Here is a 19,388-nt window from a genome sequence, read left to right on the forward strand (position 1 = left end):
TAGAGAGTGCCCCCGCCCCCCGTTGTCATCTTTATCCTTGTAATTTGGCACTCTACTTGGCGAGGACAATCTCAAGAGCAAGGGCAAGGGACACACACCACATCACAGAGTCTCAGCCTGGAGAACAGTTCCTGAGCCCAGGCTGGGGGCCTGTGGGTGCTGCTGGGGTGATGGCCTGACCCCAAGAGCCTTGGATCACATGCCATGCCTTTGACAATATTGACAAAGTCACTTTCCTTGACCCAACTGGAGCCAGCGGAATAGCAGTAACCAGGCACCCCAAATAGGACCTTGCTTTTGCTGTGTGCATCCCTGTTTGACAGACATCGGGCCCAGACAGAGACACTGAGGCCAGTGCCTCTCAGATCTCATAGGAAATGATCTTTGTCCCTCAAATGCCAAAGAGAAAGTCTCTTCAGGCCCTTACTGGCCCAGAGGAAGGTGGGGCAGACAGGTGGGGGCCCAGCCTCTTCCCTCTGTTTGCTGGGATCTGTTTCAAGATTGACAACCCATTCCAATGCTCCATTTCAAAGTCCTGTGTCCTGGTTAGTGACACGCACACATACACATGCACACATATATATTAAAACTGGTGAGAGCCAAATAATGACCTGTAGTTCAATTTTTAGTATTGTATCAATGTTTTGAAAATGTACCATAGGTGACAGATGCTATCAGTGGGGAAAGGAGAGGAAAAGGCATGTGGGAACTCTATACCATTTTTGTCACTTCTTGGCAAAAAGTATTTAACTTATCATGAGGTGGCCAGCACCTGGCCAGGGCAATTTTTTCTGCTCAGGAGGGGGTAAGCCACCTGAGAAAAATAAACTCTGAAATAGTGAAGAAATGAGACAAAGTCAAAGAATAGGTTTTAAAAGCAGAGCATCTGATAAGTTCTTTCAGTCCTGGTAGGAGCTGGAATAGAACAACTGGAAAATGGCTGTGGTTTATTTAAGGGGTTATGTCAAAGGCAGGGATAGGGTTTCAGACTCCACAGAGTCTTGTAGTCAACATCCATCTTGACAAGCCACATCCATCTCTGGGAGGTCGTGTAGCTCTGTGGCTGCAGCAGGTCACCCATCTAGGGTGCTATGAGGAACCTTTGGCAGAGCTGGGTGGGAGTTCACATGTACTGGGGCCATCTCACCAGCAGAAGTGCCGCTGTGAGTTTCCAGTACCAGACTTCCCCACTCAATGGCTTCCATGCTGATCTGGCCCACACACAGTTCACAGATGGCTCTCAGCATTAACTTCTTAAAATTTTTGATGTCTTTACTATTATTTAAATTTTTTTCAAAATAAAAAACTTCCCAGAAAGTCCCTCGGGTCCTCAGGGAAATTAAATAATTAAGCCCAGGGATTGCCCCAACTCCTGCTCAGTTGGAGCTGCACCCAGGCCTCCCTTATGGGCACTTGCTAAGGGGAATCTTCCTCACTGAGCACTAGAAGATGTTGGTCCTCAGCTCTTTGCCCTGTTTCTTTACCTTCATGGGAGAAGTCAATTAAAAATTGTTTTGTTTCTTCTTAATTATTTTATTTTATTTTTTTGGCCCTTGATAAGGAAGCATGGTGGATCACATGATCCCCAACCCCCAACCCTGATGCACTTTACCACAGCTAGTTGATATCTCTGCATTTTGCATACAGTTGGTAAGGGCTGCCAGAATGTGGATACAAATTTTACACCCCCCATCCCATCCTCAGATCACTCAGCCTGTTCCTTTTGGTCTCCCTGTACTATAACTTGGATCTTAAATGTTCCCCAAAGGCTTGGTCACCAGCCTGTGGTGCTACTAGGAGATGATATGGTGAACCTTTTGGAGGTAAGGTCTAGTGTAAGAAAGCTAGATAATGGGGCCATTCCCTTGAAGGAAATGTTGGTCCCTTCTTCTCTGTTTCCTGGAAGCCATGAGGGGAGCAGCTCTGTTCTACCATGTCCCCGCTGTTCCCCGCCATGGTGTTATGCCTTGTGGCAGTTCCAAAAGTAATGGAGCCAAAATAAATCTCTCCTCCTTTTAAGTTGATTTTATCAGGTATTTTGTCACAGCAATGGAAAACTGACTAACACACTCTGTGTGGTGGGGCTGTATCCTCTGTCTGGCGCAGGGGAGATGATCTAGATGTCCTTTTTGAATGAGTGAGTCCTAAATAGAATCAGGTAAGAACTGAGATGCTGGGAAAAATTTTAAGACAGACAAAATAAAAAACCTCCCAGAAAGTCCCTCAGGTCCTCAGGAAAATTAAATAATTAAGCCCAGGGATTGCCCCAACTAGCCAGAATCTGCTCAGTGGAGCTGCACCCAGGCCTCCCTTATGGGCACTCTCCTCCCTTTGGCTATTCAGTGAAAATTCTTTCTTCATGTGATTTGTGGGCTTCTGGGAAGGACATGTGTTTTCTGTTCAGATGGCTAAGGTAAGAAGAACCAGGGCTCCTGAAGATGTCTATTCTGCAATATGGAGACAGCCTGCATGAAGGACAGAGACAAGAGGGGCAAGCATGATCACAGATGGCCAGGGACAGGGGTAGGGAAGTGGAGACCAAGTGAGAGTGAGAAAGAGAAAAGTCTGAGGGTATTGCTGGAGATCCTGGATCCAGCTCTGCAAGAATTTTCCAAATTATGCAAGTGGAACTGCTGACTCCTCACTGGCAAATGCACCTGGAGCCGCACAGTGACCCCTGATGGCCCAGCCTATCCTACCCCTAATCACCCCAAAGTGAAGTGAATCCTGAATGCAGTGTCCATTCCCCTTGGGCCCCTGGTCACATGAAACCTGTCCTCTTCACTTACCCAAGGACAGTGTAGCAGCCCTTGTGATCTGCAGCACACTATGAAGATCCTTCTTCCAATTGATGGAAACTGTCTCTTTACCCCACGTGCGCATCATTGCTCATTCTCACACATTGGAGCGAAACATGTCAGAAATGTCAAAGATGCTCCAACAGCACCAAAAGTTAGCGTAGCAAAACTTGGGCAGGGTAGTGATTCCAGAAGTTTCCTTGGATATGGCATATTTTGAAGAATGAGGATCATCAGGGAAGAGATGCCAGGCAAGGGGTGTGGTGTGTGTGAAAATGCACAGAGCTAGGAAAGAGGCAGTGAGAAGAATTTAGGGATGTGGGAGGCAGGGCCAGAGCAAAGATGTGCTCAGGAGCATGAAGAGAGCAAGGGCCAGAGCAGGAGGGCCTCGATGTTGAGGGAAAGGCTGAGTTGGTCTTTCGCTGAGAGAATCACAGGAAGGTATTGGGCAGAAGAGCATGATCAGAACTGTATGTGGCAACAGAGTGGTGTTGTTTGGGAGGACTGGAGACAGGAAGCTGCAAACTCCAGTGAGAATGGCAAGTATCAAGAATACAAGTAACAATAAATGTTGGTGAGGATGTGGGGAAAAGGTACACTCATACATTGCTGGTGGGAATGCATATTGGTGCAATCACTATGGAAAGCAGTATGGAGACTCCTTGGAAAACTTGGAATAGAACCACCATCCCACTTTTTGGTTTATACCCAAACGACTTAAAATCAGCATTCTACAGTGATGCAGCCACATCAATGTTTATAGCAGCTCAATTCACAATAGCCAAACTATGGAACCAACCTAGATGCCCTTCAACAGATGAATAAATAAAGAAAATGTGGTATGTATACACAATGGAATATCATTCAGCCTTAAAGAAGAATGAAATTATGGATAGATGGATGGAGCTGGAGAATATCATGCCAAGTGAGATAAGACGATCCCAAAATACCAAGGCCAAATATTTTCTCTGCCATGTGGATGCTAATTCACAATAAGGGTGGTGGTGGGAGGCTAGGGAAAAATAGATACTTTGGACTAAACAGAGGGGAGTAAAGGGAGGGGAGGGGAGGGGGTACAAAGTAGGAAGGATAGTAGAATGAATCAGACATCATGACACTATGTGCATATATGATTACATGACCAGTATAATTCTATATCATGTACAATCAGAAGAATGAGAAGTTCTACTCCATTTATATATGATGTATCAAAATGCATTCTACTGTCATGTATAACTATTTAGAACAAAAAAAGGAAAAGACACAAGTCCAAACACACAAGATTTTCGCATGGATGTATCTCACATATGTAAACAAATACAATGAAAATGAAGGACACCTCTCCTACTCCTTGCTCAGGCTGCTACAGTGAAATACATCACCCAGGTGACTTAAACAACAAGGCTTTATTTCTCAGAATCATGGAGTGCAAGTCCAAGTTCAGAATGATAGCATGGTTGGGTTCTGGCAAGGGGCCCTCCTCCTGGTCAAGTCCTCACATGGATTTTTCTGGTGCACATATAGGGCCAGAGGTGATGTCGTGCCTAGTCCTCTATTTATAAGGGTACTACTCCCATTTGTGAGAGCTGCAACTTTATGACACCTTTACTTTGGGCATTGGGGATTTAATGTATGAATTTTGGGGGGACACAAACATTCAGTATCCTCATTCTGGAGATATTGTCTGGGGCCAGTGGAGTTGGGAGAGAGGCTGGTCAGGAGCCAGGTTTTCATTTGGTTTACATTGGAGTGTGAGGAATGCCCAAACTCTCAGGCATACTCCAAAGACAGAGTTGATGATACGAAGTGTTCCAAAAAGAATTAGGCAAAAGGGGGCTGAGGTTGTGGCTCGGAGATAGAGTGCCTGCCTCACACATGTGAGGCACTGGTTCAATCCTCAGCACAACATAAAACAAATCAACAAAATGAAGGTATTGTGTCCATCTACAACTAAAAAATATTTTTAAGTTCTTATCAAAATTTAAGAATTAATCAAAAGCTGGAGATGAGAGAAAATGCCCAGATGACATTTCTTGGCCTAGAAGTAAAGAAGCCAGAATGCCATTCAGGAGGAAATGTGAGGCCCCAGGTCTCTGTTCATGTGATATGTCCTGTTCACAAAAGAAGAGATCCTTTCCCAGGGCTCCTTCATGACAGAAGCCCCATTTGACAAAGGAACATGGTACATCTCTGTAACCTTTAGCTGTGCACGTAGAACAAGAGGCAGTGAAGAGAGAACAGAAAGCCCAGGCTTGTCTTTGGATAAGTTAATTAATTATGCAAAAGTTTCTTCCCAAACTGGACCCATCTCCACATGTGTGGGGCTCACATACAGACCAGGGCAGGTGGTGAATTTATTTATCCCTGCAGGCCACAGCTATAAGTATATGAAAAAGGCTTTTGGCACAGTTGGTCTAGGACACATGTACCAAGTCAGTGTCCTACTTGTTGGAAAGATTAGGCCAGCAAGAACTTTTTAAAGGTCATATGGGAAAGAAAATGAAAAATGGTGTATAGGGAGGAATTACTGACATCCATCAGGGATTAAGCATTTTCTCTCCTTCTCTTCCAGTATTGGCCTCACAATAGGCCAACACTGCTCATCAGACAGTTTTCTGCAGAAGTTGGGAAGCTATTCTGAACAGTCATGGACAGTTATTGGTTTGCAGATGTGTGTGCTCTTCCCCATATGAGGTAAATCTTAAGCACCAAAAATCCATTTTAAGATTATTCTTGTTCTGAATTAGAGAAATGTGTCCCTAGAGAACATCCAGTGGAGTGCTTTGATTGGATAGGTAGATAAGTGGCATGAACACGAGGGACACAGAATCGAGCAAGCACATTCCTTGTGGCTTGGAGCCACTCTTCAAGCCAACAGCTTGTCTTCATTAGTTAATGGATCTGTCTAAAGAACTGATAAGGCTGCTTGAATATTGATCATTTGATCCTCTATTATTTAAAGAATTCGGGGTCGGAGCTAATGATGATGTCTTTTCTGAGTGTGGAGAAAGGCAAGCCTTGAAAGTAGCAAGAAAAAAAAATATATAGTGAAAACAGGGACCATAAAAATAGCAGGAGCTGGCACGGGGGCACATGCCTGTAATCCCAGTGGCTCTGGAGGCTGAGACAGGAGGATTGTGAGTTCAAAGTCAGACTCAGCAATGGCAAAGCACAAAGCAACTCAGTGAGACCCTGTCTCTAAATAAATTACAAAATAGGGCTGAGGATATAGCTCAGTGGCCGAGTGCCCCTGAGTTCAATCCCTAGTACCCGCCCCCCCCAAAAATAGTAGCAGGAAGATGTGCCATTTCTCTTCAATATTATACGAGATACTCTTTGAAACTACTTCCAATCATAAAAGTATTTTGTAAAGTTTTTAAAATGTGAGTTGCTAGTAGTTTTCATTTTTTCTGTGATGCAGACTTAAGTTTGTTTGTTTTTGTTTTCTCTATAGGACAAAAAGAACAATTCCCAAACCAGCTGTTGTTACATCTGGCCTTGACTGAAAGCCTAGGGTCCCTTACACACATCACCTGGTCCAAGCTGCATGAGAGTCTTACATGATATTTGTCTCCCTGCTTTACAGTTGAAGCATCAAGAGGTTAGGCAGCTCACCCTTCACCCTACTTCAGAGGAACAAGAATGGAATCCCAGCCTCTCAAACTTGCCAAACCAGTTATTTCCAAAATCATCCACTGACCAGAGACTGGCAATCAAGTCCCCTTTAAAGGGAAGAACCCAAGACTCATCAGACTTTGAACAGCAACGCTTTCCGCCAGAAGCAGTGCTTCATGATTGACTTATGGTCTGTTGACTAATCAGGTCATAAGGTCTACCTGGGCAGAGAACTTGTCCCCATTATTCTGCACTCAGCACCTGGAATACTGCTTGACGCTTAAGGGGTATGGTGAACATATTTGGATCAATGACTTCATGATTCCCAAAGGGTCAATCCATTATCAGCTCATACCTTGCCGAGGCTTAGTTGATAAGCAGTTAAGGGCGAGATTCTTCAGGTGTGGAAAAGAGGGAGACAGCTGGAAATGGGATGTGAAGAGGAGGACTGTGAGGGTGCATGAGGGGACCAGACAGGAAGGAAGACTGTAAGGGTTTGGATGTGAGGTATCCCCCCAAAGCTCATATATGAGAAATGCAAGAAGGTTCAGAGGAGAACGATTGGTTTGTAGGAGTCTTAACCCAATCCATGATTTAATCCCTTGATAGGGATTAACCTAGTAGTAACTAAAGTGGTGGGGGGCGGCTGGAGGAGGTGGGGATTGGGGCGTGGCTTTGGGTGTATATATCTGGCAAATGGAGTCTCTCTGCTTCCTGGTCACCGTGATGTGAGCTGCTTTCCTCTGCCATCCTCTCCCACCATGATGTTCGGCCTCACCTTGAGCCCCGAGGAATGGAACCAGCCTTCTATAGATTAAGACTTCTGAAACCATGAGCCCTCAAATAAACTTTTCCTCCTCTACAATTGTTCTGGTGAGATCCTTTAGTCACAACAGTGAAAAAGGTGACTAAAACAAAGACTAACTTAGAGTTTGAGTGACAATTTCACAGAACACATCTTTTTAACATTTGGATTCCCCTTTATGATGTTGTTTTTGCTTTGAGAAGGCCTCCTGTCATGGTGGCTGACTGAAATGTACTTGGACGTTGAATAATCATTACCTGTTTGACCTTGGGCAAATCATTGTTTTCAACCTCAATTTCTTCACGAGAAAACTGAGACAGAAAATATCTTTCTTCAATGTTTATGAGAATTTGAAGAGATAGGAAATGGGCAAGTGCCCAGCACATAGTAGTCCATGGTGTCTATTGACCACGATGCCCTGTTCCTTTTTGTTAAGTGCTTTAGAGTACACAGTTACTGAATTTGAATTTTGACTGTTGTGAACATTTGTCCTTCTTTTGGCTTGGCTTCTCTGAACATCCTTCCTATGTTTGGAAAGTTCTCCACCTAAGGAACGTGTCCTTCCCCCAAATCAAGGAAGAACCTGACTTTCCCAGCCTCCCTCAGGGCTGAGGCCAGGCATGTGACCAAGCTCCCTGTCAAAATTCCTACGTGCACAAAGAGCCTCAGTCAAGGAAGCAGCTGCCATGCAACTCCAGTCCACTGAGGGAAGCAGAATAGTAGTGCCAGAGTTCCTTGGGGAGCCCCTGGCCTTGCATCATACAGGACAAGCTTCAGGTCCACACCAGGGATGTCTAATGTCCACTGCATGGGAGTGATCCTGCAGGTGATCTGGGCCCCACTCCTGGCTGCAGAACTTTAAGCCTGGTCCTTTAGTCCCCTAAATATCCTTCCAAAAGTTCTTTTGTCACATTAAGTCAGGAAGGAAATTTTCTGCTGACCCGCATAAGACCCATCTTTATTAGTCAATATAGGTGCCCTGCTCTAACAACCCCGAGTCTCAGTGGTTAGTCACACTGTTCAAGTGACTCTCCTCAGAATAGGGCTATGGTTCCTCTGGCTTGTGACACCACTGCCCTGAAGGGTCTGCCAGAGTTTTCTGCCAGAATCTCGGTTTGGTCTGGGTGGCTGCTGAATAAAGAGAGAAAGTGTAAATGTTTTATGGAGTCAGTAGTGCTGGACCTAGAAAGTGGCCTCCATCTTTCCACATGGCGAGTGGGTGGGATGACATAGGATATGTGCCCAAGAAGAATAGATGGCCAGCTCCACCACCATGGCCTTGGCCAAGACCTCCAAGCACTACCGTCCTCATCCTGGAAGAGCTCCCTCAGTCTCTCTGGATAACACAGACACACAGGGGACATTTTAAACACTAAACTGTGTCATACAGAAAGAAATCAGAACCTAGGTGGTAAGGAGAAACATCATTCAAAAAGAGGGGGATTAGTGCAATAGGAAAAGAGGGGCTCTTGCAATAGGGAGAAAGCTCTGACCATAAGGTCTCTAAGCATCTCAAAGGCCTAGAAAATGAGGGCTTTTGAGGGTAGGGAGAGGGTATCAGGAATTGAACCCAGAAGTGATTAACCACTGAACCACACCCCCAGCCCTCTTTATTTATTTTTTAATTTTGAGACTGGGCTCACCAAGTTGCTTAGGGCCTCACTTAGTTGCTGAGGCTGGCTTATAAATTTGCAGGCCTCCTGCCTCAGCCTCCAGAGCCACTAGGATTATAGGCATGCCCCCCACACCCGGTGGAATTCTTTTGTAATGGGGACCAGCAAAGCTGGGAAGGGTGGGTGTGAGGACTTGGGTGGTATGATGGGGCAGTTGAACAGGGAAGGCTTTTCCTTGTGGAAGCCAATTCTTAGGAAGGGGTGTTGTTTTGTAAGTTCAAGGCAGGTCAAGAACCAGGGGTTTGTTGGGAAAGGAAGAAGCCTAACTGAAGTTTGATTAAGTTAAGTCAATGGATATTTAGTTTAGATTGGTCAGTGGAGACCATTACAATAATTAATTGGGAGACCATTAGGCTAAGATTGCTCCAGTGCCTTGGGTTCCTACATAAGCAATCAAAAACTCAACTCTGTGTAAATAGTACACAGAACTTTAAGTTTGACTATGCAGAAGCCCTCAACTATCTTTTGATTAGGGATTTTCTTCCTTTTCCCCTTAGGATAAAGGATTGAACTGGGGGTGCTCTACCAGTGGGCTACACCCCCAGCCTTTTTTTATTTTTTATTTTGAGACAGGGTCTCACGAAGTGGCTGAGCCTCACCTTGAACTTGCAATTCTCTTGCCTTAGTCTCCTGGATAGCTGGGATTACAGGTATGCACCACTGCACTCAGCTTTGAGACTTTCCACTTAAACCAAATAGTGTGTCTTGTACCTTTAAAAAGATTCTCCAGTACCCTCTTGGCAGCATGCTGAACTGCTTTCAGCATAGTGTTGCTCACTTTGTGAATCACTGCTGCTCCAATAAACTCTTTAAAATTTCCATGTGCCGAACTTTATCTTTTAACAGGACAAACAGTTCAGCTAATTGTTGATGAGACAGAGAATGGGAATTTGGAAGGTCTAAAATACCTGTGTCATAGATAAATAAGGAATGTCTCTGGGTCTTAGCTAAACCACCTGGGGAAGATGGCTCTTTACAGTAGCATATCTAGAACATGACAAATGAGACTCAGGTAGATTATAATGTCAACCAAATACCCAGAATTATATAAAATGACTATAACGATAGGAATGTGACAAAGAATAATATCTCTACCTAGCCAATTGATTTGCTATCTTTCATTTCTCTGATCTATTTTAATACATAATAGTGCTAAGAATGAGATGGGGTGTACCTCAAAGACAAACCACAACATAGAGGACAATAGTATCTGGGCTATAAAAATGACTTATGAATCAAGTTTTAGTGTTATTCATAAAGCCCTTGGCATTTGGGATTTTTATTCAAACAAAATCATAATTTCAGCCTATTTACCAATAAGGTAAGGTTGAAGTGTTTTTTTATTAAATATTTTTACACAGTATTTTAAGTTTACAATTGTCTATGTTTAGAACAGTTTCCATACAAGTAGGTCTTAAGCCAGCTAATAATATATATACCATATATATTAGTGTATTTTATGAATCTGTTATTAGTCATTAAAATCTGTTATTACTTACGCTCAGCAGGTTCATTTCAATTCTCAGTATTTAAGCTGTTCTCACAGTTAAAATACCAAAAAGGCTTACTCAACATTATGTACTAACAGCAGGAAGAAAACATTTTCATAATTGAAATAACTTTGAACTTATGTACATAAAACACATTCAAGATCAAGGAAATGCCTCCTACTTGTCCTAGGTATCATAAGCTGATAAATTTTCTCTTCCCATACAGAAAGATAGAGGAAAGAAAGAAGTTTTCACACAGATGGTTTTTGGAGTGTGGGTAGAAGAGATAGGAGATTGTTGTTAATAGCCAGCAAGTATCAGCCACTCTGATAAGCACCTCTGTTTGTGTATAAGAAAGGGAAGAAGGCAGAGACTCAGTTTCTCAAAGAGCCAAAAACCCGCTGTTTCTTCTTATGGGTTGAATTGTGAGGTTTCCTTCCCTGCATGTACCCCAACTAGATAGCAGAGTCCTTTTGGGTTTCTGTAATATTTGGTCTATTTCACATTTCACAAGGGAAAGGAAAAACAGCAAAGATGTCCTGGGACACAATATACAGATGAACTAATTAACAGGATCCACAAAATGCTGGTACAAGCCTTGATCAACTGACATCTAGGTCATTCTCTCTCCAAGAAGCCCACAAGATAAGCCAGTGTGGAATAAATAGAACTCCCTCACCTCTCTTTCTCTCCTAACATGGTCTTCCTCAGGTTTAATTATATGAAATTTTGCATGGAATTTTTTTAGCATAATGGATTCTTGATTGAACAATAATACTACTGGCATGTGCTAGTTTCCATCCTCACCAAAGTCTGCTTGTTAAAGATAAGTGCTACAAGTTTAATTTATGCTGCACCCTGAGGAGTCGTGATTGAAAATAAAAGCCAGTATCTATTTAAAAATTGTAATATAAGATTCTTTTCCAAAGAACCAGCAAAGAGCTTCGGGAGAGATGGTAATAACATCTCACATGTAGCCACTAGAAATGTCATTAAGTTACTTCTAAATTATCTGTTAGCCTTTTTCACTTCAAAATGACTAGAAGAGCTCCTAGGTTGCATAGCTAATTTTAATAGGAAACCTGACCACATTTGCCCTTTAGGGAATTCACATTCTCTATGAACAATCCAATTCAAGGATGAACCCATTTAACATCCTCATTAGCACAATACAAAGATTAATTGAGCAATAATCTTTTTAACCCCTCTCATCAGTGATGGGTAACAGGTTTGCTAGTTAACTTTCTTAAGCTAAATCTATGGTGGTGGATATACTAGATAGCTGCTTAACCACAGTAACAATTTTGACAAAGCTTATTGCTGACTTCAATTTGCCCTTAATGATTTGTGACAGTTGCAGTGAATTCATAAATATTGCTCACTGGAGACAGCAGTGCACAGAAAGAATCGGTGTTTTTCTGCAGGGTACCTGAGTCAGAACAAGCATGAAGATAAAAATCAAGATATGATTGCAGCCATGAATATAAAAACTATATTATAGTCTTAATTTAAAAAAATTCATTAATCTTAATCATTTTGTCCATTTTTCCCCTATCATTAAATATGTAAATTGACATGGAAAAATAATGCATAGAACTGAAGTCTAGAAATAAGAGAGTAAAAATTAATGAGGCCTAAGAAATCTTTAAGACCCATATTTGTCTTACTATGGAAAAAAAAAAGCTACATTAAAACCATGAAAGTCTTAAGTGGATCCACCAGAACCTGATCAACTATCATGATTCTGCTACAAACTCCTTCTAAAAGGAATAAATCTAGGGGGAGAAATATGCCATAAATTACACAGCATAGTAGACAAATTTTGCTTTGCAACTTGATAAAGCAAACATTTACTGCAGCGAAGTAAAAAAGCAATTTACTGTGCTAGAATGGGTGGCAATGGAGACTGAAAAGGTCGATTAAAAGTGGCCTCTGAGGGCTGGGGTTGTAGCTCAGTGGAAGAGCACTTGCCTAGTATGTGGGAGGCACTGGGTTCGAGTCTCACCACCACATACAAATAAGTAAAATAAAGGTCCATCAACAACTAAAAAATATTTTAAAAAGTGAAAAGCATTTCACAAATTTTAAAAAATGACCTCTGAATTCAAATTATTCATAGTATTAAAATAATTAAATAGGAGGACATTAATCTGAGTTGGTTCCAGCATCCTGGGTTTCTACCTAACAACAGAATTTAAGAGAAAATGAAACTGAAGCCCAGTCAATCACAGGTGATCATCTGGGAAATTAGTGACAGTGTCTGAACTCCATACCAGTATACTCCAAATAAAGCAATAGCTCCAACTTTAACCTATCAAATATTTTCTTTATTGGGTATCTACATTCACTCTATAAAAGCTATCCCACAATCACCTCCGGTGGAGCCCCAAACAATTCCCATTTGAAGTTAACCAACTCATGAATTGCTGATTGCTCAAATAAGCTAGTTAAACAAACTCTTTAAATTTTAATGTGCCAAGTTTATTTTTTAACAAGTTTGAAATATAAACAGGATACATGTCAACCAACTAGAGTCTAAAGATATGACATGGTATATATACTTTAAAACTATGATAACATACTGTCAGAGGCATGCTATAACAGACCAAAAAAAAAAAAAAAGTGTGGAGAAAACAGTTTGGAGTTAGAAGTTTCATTGAAGAAATAGCATTTGAATGTAACAAAGACAAATTTAATAGGAAAAGGAGGGATGGTGAGAATGGTGAATAGGAGATGGCATTCCCAAGAGAGAGGAAGCAGCATTTGATATTATAAAGAAACTGTTGGTGTGCCTGCTCTGTGCTCTACATGGACACACAAAGGTGGATATGACACAATATCGAAAACAGTCAACTAGGAGAGCCGGAAGATGTACAGGCACACAGAGCTATGAAGTTCTATAGGCTATAAGAAGAAAGAGAAGTCATGATGGAAGATGTGGCTGGAAGGTCCATTTTGGGGTGAGATTGTGAAGTGCCTTCATTAATCAGGGGGTGTATCTGGACTTTGTTCCATAGAAAACATGAAACATCCACAGATTATTTTAAGTAAAAGAGTAAAAGTTCTAGAAACTTGAAAACAAGCTACAATTTAACCCCCTTACTTTTTTAAATTGAGAAAGTGATGCTCAGAGAGGTTAAGTGATTGGCTATGTTTAGATCCTTTGACAGTGACAGGACCCCAGGTAGAAACCAGACTGAGCACATCTCTATTTTAGGATGATTTAGACAGAATATTCTGGTGAAAGTGTGGAGAACGAATTAGGAAGATGGGGCTGAAGCAAGGAGTCCAAGTAGCTAGTAGCCACCAGGAGGCTGTTAAATGATTTAAATAAAGAAATGAGATCTGAGATCTGGGATTCAGTATTAACTAGTGTTCTCATATTATTTTGACATTTTTTGTTAGTTTCCAAGCTTAATGTACTTTAAAATCAGAATTATTCTTTATTTTTATACAATCTTCTTGATGCTTTTATTACACTTTGGAGAACAAAAATACAGTTGAACTCCTTCCTTCCTATCTACAAGTGCTAAAGAGGTACACCATATAAATGGAAGGATGTTGTTCCCTAAGTCACTGATTATGCAACAATAAACTACAGGTTTAATGATAATGCATATTTAATGGCTAGTGAATGTAATTTACAGTAGTTAATAAAACATCTTAGTTTTTTTTTTGTTTGTTTTTAAAGGAGGATGTACATCTATAACTGTGGCTATGGAAACGGACGACTTGGAGAAGTGACAGCACTAGATCTGGACTTTTGTTCAGTTGTGTGAAGTTGGCATCAACTTAGGTATGAACTGGTACCAATATTTTATCTTACCACTAAAATTGTGGAAGATACTATTAGTTGGCAAACCAAAAACCTATATCAAACACTCATCTCCTTTGGTCATTCCTAATACAAATGCCAAAAGACTACATGCTCAATTTCCAAGTTTGGAGAGGACTTCAGGAAGAAACATGTCACATAAATCTTATTTTCCCCCTATAAATTGTACACAAGCAACAAAGACTGCTTAAAAAAAAAAAAAAAAAAACAGTCCATAAATTTTATTCCCAGAGAAACCAGGAGACCGATACAATCTTCAGATGCCAAAACAGACACAAGGGCTGCCAACAGGGCCAAGATTTCATGGAAGTAGTATGAAAGGAGGGAAAGTGGTGAAAGAGTCAGGAGGGACCATGCAGTTGCACATCTAGCCAAAAAATGCCCTCTTTGAATGTGAAATATTCTCCTCTGGAAAGCAAAAGCAAGTCCCTTGTTCATAACAGAGGGGCGGAGAAGGGCAAGATTAGCTGTGGAAACCTCTCAAACCTGATTTGGTTCAGGGAAGGACCAAAACAAGGAAGCACAGAAAGAGGCCACATTTACTAGAGGAAGCATACCTCTGTGGCATTAGCAGAGGAGAAACACAATTTTGAAGCATGGAAGGCTACCATGGCCTGAATTTCCTGCACATGAAAGTACTGTAAATCATTATAAAGTACTGCCATAACACTGATATAAAAATATTCTTCAAAAAACAGTAACAGAGCAGGACATGGTGGTACATGCCAATAACCCCTGCAACTTGGGAGGTTGAAGCAGGAGGGATTTTGAAGGCCAGCCTGAGCAACTTGGTGAGACACTGTCTCAAAATTAAATATATAAAAAAAGCTGGGGATGTAGGTTGGTGGTAGAGTGCCCCTGGGTTCAAACCCCAATACAACAACAACAATGACAACAATAACAGAACAGAAACTAGCAAAAATTAACAGATAAACCATATTCCATACTTGCAAAATTTTGTAGTACAGACAAAAACATTTTTCCATGAGTATTAAAATCTAGTGATTCAATTGCCTCTATAAAGAAAATTGACAAAACAAAATGCAAAAAAATCAAGGAAGAGATGATGGGGTAATAGGAAAAAGTGTGAGCTCAGAAAAATTATTATGGGAAAAATATACACCACGGGAAACCCAATGAGACATACATAATAAAATGAAGAAATAGATAATAAAATGAAGAAATAAAAACCAAATGAGGGCTGGGGATATAGCTTAGTGATAGAGTACTTATCTAGCATGTACAAGGCCCTGGGTTTGACAGCACTGCAAAACAAAACAACAAAAAACTCAAATGAAATAAAAATGAAGAAAACATTAAATCTTGCTCTTTTGGTAATAATTCAGATCAATCCTCACACCAAAGAGAATCTGAGGTGAACAAATAGCCTGTTTAAAAAATTCTGCTTGAACACTGGAAAGCCAGTAAGATAAAGGAGAATTCCTGTGCTAAGATTGAAGTACAGATGGAAATTCAGAGGTGGAAGATACTATTAGTTAGCAAACCAAAAACCTATACCAAACACTCATCTCCTCTGGTCATTCCAAGCATTTGAGGTTAATTTTGCCTGGGCTATTTACAATCTGAAAAGGAAAAGAGGAGCTGATCAGACTTGGGACATTCTCTTGGAGAAGACAGAAACATAGGAGCACAAGATTCACCAAGGATGGAGATTATTATAAGCCTTTGCACTTTGGGTCTATACGCCAAGGCTGAATGCTAGGAAAAATGGCAAGCCAGAAGTGTCTGTGCATAAGGTCAGTCCAGACTCTGGCCATCTTAGTGATCCAGATAACCCCAGTTCCTAAAACTTGATCAAGATATCCTAAATCTGACAGTGACTCCAAGTACCTGAGAGAAGCAAACAAAATTTGTCTCTCTCTGAAGGAGAGAAAGCAGCATTTTAGACCTCAATTTTTCTACAATTTTGCAAACATAATTTTGGAATATAATTATAGGTACCCAAGCCTGAGAAGAGAGACTATGAAAAAGCAGCAACAGAAACACAAAAGAAACAGATACAGAAGTGGTACTAAACATTGGTATTGTCAAACATACACATAGAAATCAACAAATCTAAAACTTGGATAATTTGAGAAACCAAGTAATGAATTGTATCCCATGAAATTAAATAGAAATTCACAAGTTTATACTAACATAAACAAGTAAGTGGGGAAAGAATAGGTAGGGAAAGTTGTTAAAGTAGAATTTTAATAAATGTATAAGAAATGATGAGATTAGAAAATTGCCACTTGGCAACTACCACAGCATATGTAATACTTAAGCTTTAAGTTTGTCTTACTTGTTCTATATTCCTTTTTCTCTTCTGCTCACCCTTTTTGATGTGATTATCTGTTATCATTTTGCTTTCAAGTAAAATTCCAACTTCATATAGATTGTACGTTCCAAACCTCAAGTGTCTGTGTATTGGTAATTTCTGAAATTTCTTATTACTATCTGATCTACTTAAATTGTTTAGTTTTTACATTTATTCTAAAAGGAAATGTTATATTGCTTAGCAAATCAAAAGTGAGTACTGCTGGGTGTGGTAGTGCACGCCTGTAATCCCAGCGACTCAGGAGGCTGAGGCAGGAGGATTGAGAGTTCAAAGCCAGCAAAAGCTAGGCACTAAACAACTCAGTCAAACTCTGTCTCTAAATAAAATACAAAATAGGGCCAGGGATGTGGCTCAGTGGCAGAGAGCTTCTGAGTTCAATCCCCAGTAACCTACCCCCCACCAAAAAATCAAAAAGTCAGTATCATTTTCTATAAACAGAAAATAACCAAACCGTAAATTAAAATATTACAACAAAAAGAACTCATGTACACTTTGGGAAATTCTATATTCAAAGAGGCTTTGCCAATATTTAGACCTAACTGCACCAAATGATAGCCATGAGTCACATATTTAAGTGTAATTAATGTCAAAAAATTTTTTAAAAATTCATTTCTTTTCATTCACAACATTTTCTCTGATAATCTAAAGTAATACCTTACCAACCTCCATTAGTTATTTCTCATCTCTACCTTATGTTTTTTTTCATTACAATCACTGCAACTTAGAATTATTTTGTTCATATCTATTTACTTTTCATCTTTGCCTAAGCTATTTAAAGTGACAAAGCCCATAAAAATGCATACGAAGACAACATGATAGAAAACCTGAACAAAGAAAGAGCTTAATACGTTGGGAAATTATGTCTACAGATTCGTGTCGAAGTTATTTAATAAAACTTGTTTCAATTTTCAAACTATGAATTCCCCCTTCGAAAGCAGCATTGCATTCAAAATACTCAACTGGAAAAACCAACCAAACTAATGAATACAGGTAGTTTATTATATAGATTTAAAAAATGATAGTAAAATAAAGCAAGTCCAAGTTCAAATTTAAATACAGTATTTTAAAATATGGCTATATAATTTTAGACAGGAAAATCAGTAAAAGGAAACATCCCACTGAAAGTGGGAGTGTCCATAAACCTTTCTAAATAGTAAACTGAGGTTGAGCTGGCAGCTCTCCTTTGGAGGTTTAAAAACATCATGAACAATAGTTACTATACACCTTAATCATTACTCAATTTGACAGTAAGAAGCAAGGCAGGATACTCAGCTGATGACCCAAATGTTCAAGTTGATAAGTCACAAAATCCTAATGTATTCATGGAATAAAATGGGGAAGGACAACATGCATTCACTGGTCAGGTCAGAGAAGTGCCAGGTCATATGTTTCAGCATATTAAGTTATTATTTAGGTATATTCATAAATTTTTGTGAAATAAAGTTCGCTACTGTCAGACAGTACAACCCTTTACTAAATGGTAAGAATGATCAAACAGCTGGCTCAATCATCTGTGTGTTAACTCCCACTTGTATCAAACATACTTTTGCTCCTTCTTTAGATAACTAGTAGCTTGAATCCAGTTGTTCAATTATGGCAATGGACAAATCTGATTTATCACTTATGAGACGGAAAAACATTTAAGTGTACTAGCAAATAATTTATAGACTGGAAGATGTTTTCAGGAACACAGGTTTAATTGAAACTTTAATTATGATCCAAGAATTTTTTATGAGAAATCCTATAAAAAGATTTGCTTTAGAAAGGCTTTATAGATATATGGTTAGCAATATTGAGAATGGTTGAATTTAAAAAAAAATGTTAAGACTTAATACTACATTTTCACTGGGAACATGAAGCTCTAAATTCTGTGCCCGAATGAACAATGAATAGTTTTAAAATTTTCTCTTGGAATATAACAAAAATTCAAAACAAAAAAGCAACAGACTTAACTGCAGATTAACTACACAATTTTCATTCTAAATAATTTTTGAAATATTCCCAAAGCTAGTAAATAAGTGGAAAACCCATTATTTGTGTCATATTCCACAATTCTGGGAAAGTTTAGGACTTTAAATATTTTTAAGAACTTCAACTCTTTATGCTACAGAAAACAATATTATATACTATAATCAGGAAGTGGTTTCCTATAGGGCATTCATTCTTCAGGGTCTTAATTTTCTTTATTTAAAACATTTCGTAAAGGAAAAGGAAACCAGGAAAATAATGTTTTTCCTTCTCTGTTCGTAATTTTCTTAAACATGCTTTCAGGGCTGGGATCGTGGCTCAGCGGTAGAGCGCTCACTAGCACGGGTGACCCGGGTTCGATTCTCAGCACCACATAAAAAAATAAAGGCATTGTGTTGTGTCCGTCTACACCTAAAAAATAAATTAAAAAAAAAATATATATATATATATTTTAAAATGCTTTCAAAGTCACTTAAAAATAAGATTATTTCCTTTGTTGGGCACCTTGTATAAATTAGCTGTTAATAAGTGTTTCTTGAACATGAAATGAACAAAAAGTTCACACTGGTATCATTACATAACTTTTATAGAGGATACAAAAACTACTCAGACAGGTAATATGGGCTTACAGTTCTGACAAAAATCTGTGAAAGGACATGATCAAATTAAAACTTTATATTGGTTTCCTTTATTATCATTATTACTATTACTACTGTCTGCCTACAAATTTTGCTGCTTCCAATTCATTTCAAATCCTTTTAAGATTCCACTTCATGAGTTAAGCTTGTACAGAGAACAAAGAAGGTATGCTGTAGTTTTAAAAAAAGTAAATCCATTTTACATAGTATAGAGGCAGTTTAACATCA

Source organism: Marmota flaviventris, chromosome 4 (genome assembly GCF_047511675.1).
Source record: "Marmota flaviventris isolate mMarFla1 chromosome 4, mMarFla1.hap1, whole genome shotgun sequence".
In the NCBI taxonomy this organism is placed as follows: Eukaryota; Metazoa; Chordata; class Mammalia; order Rodentia; family Sciuridae; genus Marmota; species Marmota flaviventris.